The following is an 8590-nucleotide window of genomic DNA, read 5'->3' as shown; positions in this document are numbered from 1 at the left end:
TACTAAAAATTTGGGGAACTGTGTTTAGTTTCTCTGCTGAACAACATTTCTTTCCAAAAGACACATCTACCAGTGTGCTCTGGTAGACATGCTTGTAAATTCTGCGTAACTGGCGTGCGTTTCTTTCCTAGGGAGAACACTGAACCTATGTGCTAAGAAAAAGAAATTTAGGCATGCGTGTGAAGATGAATGTGAAGGATGGAAAAATGTGCATTGTGCATTTATGCTGCTAATCCTTAAAGCATAATTAGGAACTAAATTTTTTGTTTTCCTCTTCCCTTTTTCTTTTTCCTTTCTTGGAACATAGCAGTGTCTCAACGTGGTTGCACACATTATGTACCTGTGGGATAAGGTTTGCAGAGTGTAATTCAGGCTTGAAATGGGCCATGAGGTATTAACTAAATATTGTCAAGGATAGGAAAGCTGCAGATGGAAGAGCAACAGGCACAGAAGCAGAACAGCAAGAGGTGTCATAGGACCTAGAGCTGAAGAGTGTGCAGCAGGGACTGAGTTGCAGCATTATGAGCTAGAGGAAAGAAAGACTGCAAAACTCACCTCTCTGAGATGCCTTCATAAAGGCCCATTTTGTGCAGTTTGTTTTTTCCTTTTTTCATACTTAAATCTAGACCACTGCAGCACAGAACCACGTACTCTGCATCTGCAGGTATTTCCTTGCAGCTACATTTCTGCAGCTGAGCTGCAAACATTGCAAAATATCATCTTCTGAATCCTCTAATAGCTGGGTGGTCAGAATCTGTGATTTAACCTCAGCAAAATGACAGGGCAGTGTAGGTTATTTTAAAAAGAGTATAGAGAAGCCAAAGCATGCTTATAAACAATTGACTTCTTTCCCTATCCTGTTTGCAGGTAATGCTGTTATCCAACAAAAGGCTGAATCCTACAAGGGCTTGAGAGTGGTGTTACCATTAAGTGTGTAAGCAGATACGTTATCTTTCAGAAAAGTGATGTGTAATGTAAAAATTAAATACGTATTTAGGTGCATTTTGGGGCTAATTTCTAATAGAGCAAGATATGGGTTACTGAATAAAGCCCTGAATAGTCTGGCAGAGCTTAATGAAAGTTTTTCTTTTGTAAATTATTTTCTGTGAAACACTTTAACTGAGTTCCAGACAAGTGGGAAGATTAACAAGAAGGTAAAAAATTTTCAGGGAAAAATAGATTTCCTAAAGTTTTAGTTAATACATCAAGGACTTATCTGTTACCATAAGGCTAAAGGGTCAGTTGTTAAATTTTTAAGTATTTTCCTGACGTGTATTTTTCCAGAGAAATCTGAAAAATGTTAAGTAGCTTCGACACAGGTATTATTTACAGTGCAAATCAAGAATTCTTCTTTTTTTCCACCGAACCCACAAGCCAGGAATTTGACATGGGATCTGAACCACAACGACTGAAAATTAAGGAAAGTAAAGGCTATTCTCTTTGTCATCACACTTCCACTTGTAGTGATATGCTCTTTTGTTATTAAACAGACCCAATCAAAACAAAAGGGATACTGTTTCTTTTATGAGTAATGCACTAGCCTACCAGCAGAAAAAAAGTTCACTTAAAATGTATGGGTTCAGACAGCATAAGATTTATTACGATAGCTACAAAAATTATTCCTTCTTAACAGCACTTAAATTGTCTAATTATTCACAGCTGTTTTCAATTTGTTTCAGGTTCTTAATTAGGGGGTAGGGTCCTCTGTCCGAGCCTTAAACCAGCACTGTGAGAAACTTAGAATTGCTTCATGCTAACCCAGCCCAGACCTGGGGCTGGTTAGTAGAATCCACTGCTAGATAATTTGTTATTCATACTTATCCATCCGCCTCCTGCTGGGCTGAGATAAAGGTACAGAGTGACACAATTTCCTTCTTGTTTGTATAATTATTTTGACCTATCAAGGCAATCGTGGATTTAAGGCTTAATAAATAAATAATGTTTGTTGTTCTTTTAGATGAGCAATGCAAGGTAAATGGATACATCTGGGAGCCAACACCTGATAATCTTAATTAATCTCGGGATTTGGGGTTGGGATATCCTTGTTAAAATTCAGCACAGCAGTAGGAGGTTGTGTGCCTGCAGAGTTCCTGAGGAGCAAACAGGCTGCAGCAGCCTGCAGCAGGAAGGATGGCTGGCTGGCTGGGTGCTTTCAGGCAAAGGCATCTGTCCTGAAGGATGTTACAGCAGGGTACAGCTGGTCTCTGCCCAGTTTGGGTAGGGAGTTAACATGTCAGTTCTCTTTATATATATTAGGGGTGTGTAAATGTGAGGAATAATGTTTATAAAGGTGAGGATTCCATTATTATTTTCACATTGCTTCAGACTTACCCTAGATATGTTGGGTTTTTTTTCCCCCTTTGAATAGTATCCATGCTTCAAGTGTTACAGTTTTGAGAAGTGAAAAGCCACATACACCTCTTGTTTTACTTCCACCTGTGAAACAGCTGCACGTTTTGGATCAGCACTGTATGCATAGGTGCAATTCCTACCCTTGCATGCAGGAATTTGTGCTTGGGCTGAGTGGGCACATGCAATAAAGGGAGCTTGAGCCATTCCAAAGGAAGTCTTACTGGTTTAAATGGGAGTAAGATCAGGACCCAAATAAATCTTTCAGGTCACCAGCTGCACTTAGCTGGCCTCATTAAAAATCAGGTCCTTAATATCTGTGGGTGAGTGTATGAAAGGGGGTTGTGGGGTGAATTGGTCAGCAGATTTGACGTTTGTTTGTGCTCCCTGTGGACTTCCCTACTGAAATAGTCTTAGGGAGTTTAATAGGAAAAAAGAACCTGTTATTTTTCTTTTTTTCTTTTAAAAAAACTATCCTGTAGGATTTAGTATGGAATTATATCCTGACTATGGACGTTTTTTTATGGTTCAGATAACTGTAGGCAAGACTGATTTGTGCATTACTGCATTTTTCTAGTGTGTCTCAATTATAGAAACATCTGCACTAAGTGAACTTGAAACCTCTTTGATTCCCTGTGCAAATTCTCACTGTTCAAAAGCCCTCATGTTTTCCTATTTCATGCCTTTAGCATAATAATTTCAGACTGGATTGCAACAGTATGTAACTGTGTAGTTTACAAAGGGAAAAGGCAATTTTTAATGTGATTACTTGAATTTTTTAGAGCCTCCATTCAAAATATATATCCAGCAGTGATTCATCTCCTGGAGGTTATCAGCAGCATCTGTTATCTCTGGTAGAGATAAAGGTTTTCATCCTTGATAATTGTACTTACCCTATGCAGCACTGCATTGGGTTTCTGAAGTGTTACGAATCCCCTCCTACAACCATGGCTATTTAATGGCATGGTGAAGTTCATTCTGTTTTTCTGGTACATGGTGGTTTTCTACTACTCTCAGTTGCCATTTACACCAGTGCAAAATCAGGGTCTAATGTTACCTTCCAGCCTTTAGGTGGGCTGTTTCACAAAGTGCAGGACAACAGAGAATTTTTTTTTTCCAGCTAATTGGAAAATGAAATAAAACACATCGTTAACTTTCCAAAGTCATTTTCCAGGTTCATATAACAAGTTGCTCTTGTTTAGGTTGTGTTGGACAACGCAGCTAAACTGTGGGTCTGCTTAGTGGTGAATAGTTTCAATTCGTTCCTTGCTAACAGGGTACCCCCAAAGCACGGCAGGTACCAACTCCAGGTCACCAGCTGTGTGCTCCCTCTGGTGAGATGGCCCCAGACCCATTTTGACTCTTGACCCTCTCTCCAGAGCCCAGAGACTGTATCTGCTTTTCAGCTTCAATGACCAAAGTGCACCCCAGGGCTTTGCCCCTGTTTTTTGCCCACCTTAAGAGGTGCAGAACCCTGCTCTACAGCTGAAGTCAGGCTATGAGAGAAGGGAATTTGCTGACATCTCACCTGATAAAAGGCAGTAGAGATCCTGTAGCATCTGAATGAACACAAATAAAAAGCTAAAAAACAATCCCAGAAACCAGGTCACTGAAATCAGTTTCTGCCCTTAGCCACAATCAGTATCATTGCAGCAGGCAAGGATGGGGTCCTGTGGCTCTCCCTTTTGGAAGAAGTGAGGGAGACTTGCATTATAGTGGAGAACTTTGGTACAGGCTAAGCAGACTGAATGTAACCAAGGAGATTGTTGTACAGTTGGCTATTGTAGACAGGCATCTGTTGATATATATTCTTGTATGCAGAAGAGCCAGTGCCCACTGACATCAGTTGAAAAACCCTTGTTAATATCACTGGCCTTTGCCATTTCACTCTGAAGTGAAAGTATTTGCATGGGCATCAGATATTTTAGGTTGCTCTGTGCCTGTTGTTGGTGTTCATCCTCTGCCCAAACTCAGCAGCAAATGGATTTTGATAGGAGAAATGGGCATTGGCAGCTTTGGGAAATCCGAGCCATGAGAATATTTAGCCCAGTTTTGGTTTCTTTGTGATAGCAGCCTGAAATCTGTCCAATAAATTCAAACCATTCTGGATAGACTTCAGAAAAATTGAGACTAATATATTTTTATGCTTGTATGAATCATCCTAGTGTTTTGTTAAGTCTTAACGGCTAAAATCTAAACTAAGTTCACTGGGACACTAATAAGAATGAAATATCCTTAAAGAAAAAACAGCTGGTGACTCAAAATCAAATCCTGCTAATATTTCTCTCCCAGTAAAATCAGTATCACTGACATGAAGGCGAATTCTTCACTTTATGTATAGTATGATATATTGTAATACATAATAGAATATATATGCACACATAAAACCATAATGCTTTGAATTAGGATTTAGAAAATATATTGAGAAACAAAATTACATTCACTGCTGGGCTCTCAATTTCCAAAAAGTATCTAGATAAACTGGAACTGGCTTCAAGGAGGAGATGTTGAAGTGATGGGTAATCCAGGAGAACTGAGTTATGAGGAAGGATTACAGCACCTAAACCGCATATCTAAGAATTTATGAAGAGGTGACTCAACTCCAGCTTGCATCAGCACTGGCCCCATTTTTGGTTGATGTATAGAAGTAAACTGAGGCCAGGGTCGGTTTACATGGGACTGTAAAGTGCCCTGGTTTTGATACAACTTCACAGGCAGCATTGTCACCCCTCACTCCAGTGAGGCAGTACTAAGAGAATACATCTGTCCTCTGAATGGTTCAGTGAGATGCAAGAGGAATGATGCCATGTGTTCATGGTTACACTGGCAGCTTCTGACAGAGCCAGGGGACTAACCCAGACCTGCCCACCCCCCCTTCCCCTCCCCCTGCAGGCTCCACAGGGATGTAATCACAACAAAATGCTGTACAGGCAAGTTAGAGGGAATTCCAGAAACACCCACACATCAAATCATAAGAATGGGAATAACACCAAGAAAAATTCCTCATGGTAAGACATCACCTTGTTCTTGGACTCCATGCTCACATCCTTGTTTACACACTCCAGTATTTATTTATTAACAACCATTTTTTCACAACAACATGATTATAAACTTTGCTTGTGTCCTTCTTTGAATGGTTCTCGTTGTGGAACCCAAAGGATAATGCTTCTCTGACATGAGAATTTTGCACATGGATGAAGCAAAACGTGCTACTGGAGGCAACACCACGCACTGTATTTATCTGTGCTCCTTCAGATAGGTTGGTCGATTTAATGCACTTCTCTCACTCCAGACATAATTATTTCATTTCAGGTTTACCTGAAAAATTTGAGTGCATTTTCATAATAATGTCTTGTTCTTTATTTTACTCAGTTGCACAATGGCAGTGACTGCTGCTACAACATGAAAAATGACTCAAAGGTCACAACATTTACGCTGCAGTGTAATTCTAGGTGTGAGTGGATCCCTTTTGAGAGTGGAGCTCTATTAATGAACAACTCTGACCCACACGTCCAGGCATGTAAATACAGCACATGGGTGCTGATATCCTTTCACTCCAATGGGGATCATCTAGGAACTGACTCATAAGCTTTCTTAAAGTAATGGGCTTACAGTTGTGTATAAATTTTTACTGAATCAGATCACCAATTACTTCTCCTTCCCTCATAGTCAGAACTTCCTTTTTTTATTTGGTTTAGAAAGAAATGTACTTATCCCACTTAAAACCATTTCCTTTTTCCTCTTTGCAAAGTGAAAAACCAGATATGTGAATTAGTAAACATAAAAGAGCTATACATCTGCTGCAACAAGTTATTGTTGGAAGTCTTGAATCCTAATTAAGGGGAAGAATAAAATCTGACCTTTGGAAAGTGATAATGTAATATTTTATGAATATTAACATTTGGAGAGCTGAACCGCTTTTGTGTCCGAATTTGTAAGTGAAAGTTAAATTATTAACGTAGGTGAAACATGCTTTAAGCAAAGAATAATGCAATGACTCACGTTAAATGAATTTTTAAAGAACGTGAAGGGGATGTGTTCCTGTTCATGAATGGTTAGTTTCTTGAAAACAGGCTGTTGGACTGAAACCGTATCTGTGGTTTGCTGTTTTAATGAAAGAGCAAGATAAACTGGGGGGACTGTGACAGTAATGAAAAAACAGAAATTCTTCAGATGGGTTTTGTAGAGCGCTTCCTCAGGGAGAGGAAAAGCAGGAGGGATGGATTGCTAATGGCTACGAGTAGAACATTTGATGGCATTACCAGGCAATGTAAATACAGGCTAATGGCCTCATCCTGCAACACTTCTTCAGAGGTGCTGAGTGACCAGCCTCAATGCTGACCACAGCTAGAAGTGGCCTAGGCTATTTTAAGATGAGACCTGAAATTGCTGGGCACACACAGTATGGGATCTGGTCTTTGGGATACAAAACCCCAGGGGTCATTGGCCCCCTCGTGTTTCTGTCCTGAAGCCTGAACTTCATGGGTTTCTATATGAATTTCTGTTTAAATCTCCTGTTTTCACAGGATACACTCAGGTGCCTCAATGCAGGTGGCTTTCAGCTGTCACTCTGTTAGGGCACAAGGGGATCTCTGTCACTTCTGCTGCCCATGAGCCCATGTCCAAGGTGCCCTCAGTTGTCCCAGTGAAACTAAATACCTGTGACTAAACACTGGCATTACTCTCTTAGTTCCAGCAGGGATATGTGGATGGAAGGTGTGTTTTTATTATTATAATAATTTGACTTCAGTGTCCCCATTGAATTTGTGCAGGTAAGGTGCATCTTCTGCCTTACCTTCAGAGGGGATAGAATTCATCCCAGATAAGAGTTGGGTGCAGCAACAGATAGCAACTTTTAAAGTGAGTCTAGTGGACCACAGGCATTGAAAAGCTACTAAGAAAAGAGTGCCCATAGTTACAGTCTTTGTCTAAGTAAACCTCAAATGCGCATCTGAAAAGACAAGCAGTAACTCTGGCACTGGAACAACATTATATAAAATTCTTCTTTATGGTTCTTGGGCCAAAGTCATCTATTTTTTACATACCTGTTCTCCTTTTCAGTGGTCGGTGTTCTTCCTGCAGGCACAGGAGCACATTCCCACCTCAGCCACACTTCTTCTCCAGGTATGGCAGCTCTAAAATAGCAGCAAAGTCCTCTTTAACCTTCCTGACCTTTAAGCACATGGTCTGTTTTTATGTCCACTGTACTCTGTATATTCAAGTACATGTTTGACATTTGTATTTTCCTCAGGCAGTAAATTTTCTTTCTGGCAGCAATGGAGTAAATGCTTCAATCAGAATAAATCCGACTTTTTAAAAATCAGGTAACTACACTTAGAGGAAGTTAATTACTAAAGACAGCCATGCTGAAGGAGATTAGGTATTTCTAATATTACTTTTTTACAGTTTCTCTAGGGATTTAATCCCTGTGTGAGTGAATACTTCTGGTTCACCTCAGCAGTGCTAGCAAGTGGGTTAGGTATTGTTTATTTGGACACTAAAAGTAATGCAAAAGTTACAGCAGGCAGCAAAGATCTGTGCATGTAAGGATAAGAACAGATTGAACAAGGGCTAAGGAGTAACTTTAAAACAAGTTGTCTACAAAATACATCTTTCTGTGAGCATGTAGTGTTCCTTGGAGCATCCCTTAATCTGATCTGCTCCTCCAGCACTTTTCAGAGTTGGTCACTGGGCTCAAACTGAATCGACTAAAGCTTTACTGTTATTTTTAACAGGAAATGTGTTAGGCCTCCATAACAACAACAACAACAGTCATAATTAAAGACACTCTTTAAAACTTAATTTGGTTGAGAAAGGAAGGCTGTCACTGTTTGGAGGAAATACCAACCCAAGCACTTTTTGTTGGAAAAATTCTTCTAAGGTTTTCAAAACCTAAGATAACTCAGAAATCCAAACTTCTGAGGGTCTCTTTTCTCCCATGGAAATGATAAAAGCAAGTTCCTTCTTTTTCTGGTTTTCATGTGTTTTTCAATTTTCTGACAGTTGTGCTTTGAAACCCAGGCAAGCCCTTCAGTCCATACTTTGTTATGAAAGAATGTATTTTTCTTTTTTTTTTTTTTTCCAGAGTTTTCACAATCTTCCCTCAACACAACTGCTCCTGCTCAGAAAGCAATAAGCTTGGCCAAACCTCTGTAATAGACAAAAAACTATAATGGGAAATAAAACAGAGAACTTGCCCCACCCAAATGGATTCCTATTTTTTTTTAACCTTTTGTTTCTG

General features: G+C 39.7%; 1 long non-coding RNA gene across 1 annotated transcript; it reads left to right on the top strand.

The window, feature by feature from the left end:
- Positions 1-863: 863 nt before the first annotated feature.
- LOC107315178 lies at positions 864-7473 on the top strand. Its single transcript, XR_004307408.1, has 2 exons — positions 864-934; positions 7411-7473. It is a non-coding gene; the product is annotated as an uncharacterized LOC107315178 (long non-coding RNA).
- Positions 7474-8590: the final 1117 nt, after the last annotated feature.

Source organism: Coturnix japonica, chromosome 5 (assembly GCF_001577835.2).
Source record: "Coturnix japonica isolate 7356 chromosome 5, Coturnix japonica 2.1, whole genome shotgun sequence".
Lineage (NCBI taxonomy): Eukaryota > Metazoa > Chordata > Aves > Galliformes > Phasianidae > Coturnix > Coturnix japonica.
Note: the sequence above shows the minus strand (reverse complement) of the source record. Positions and strands in the feature narration are given on the sequence as shown.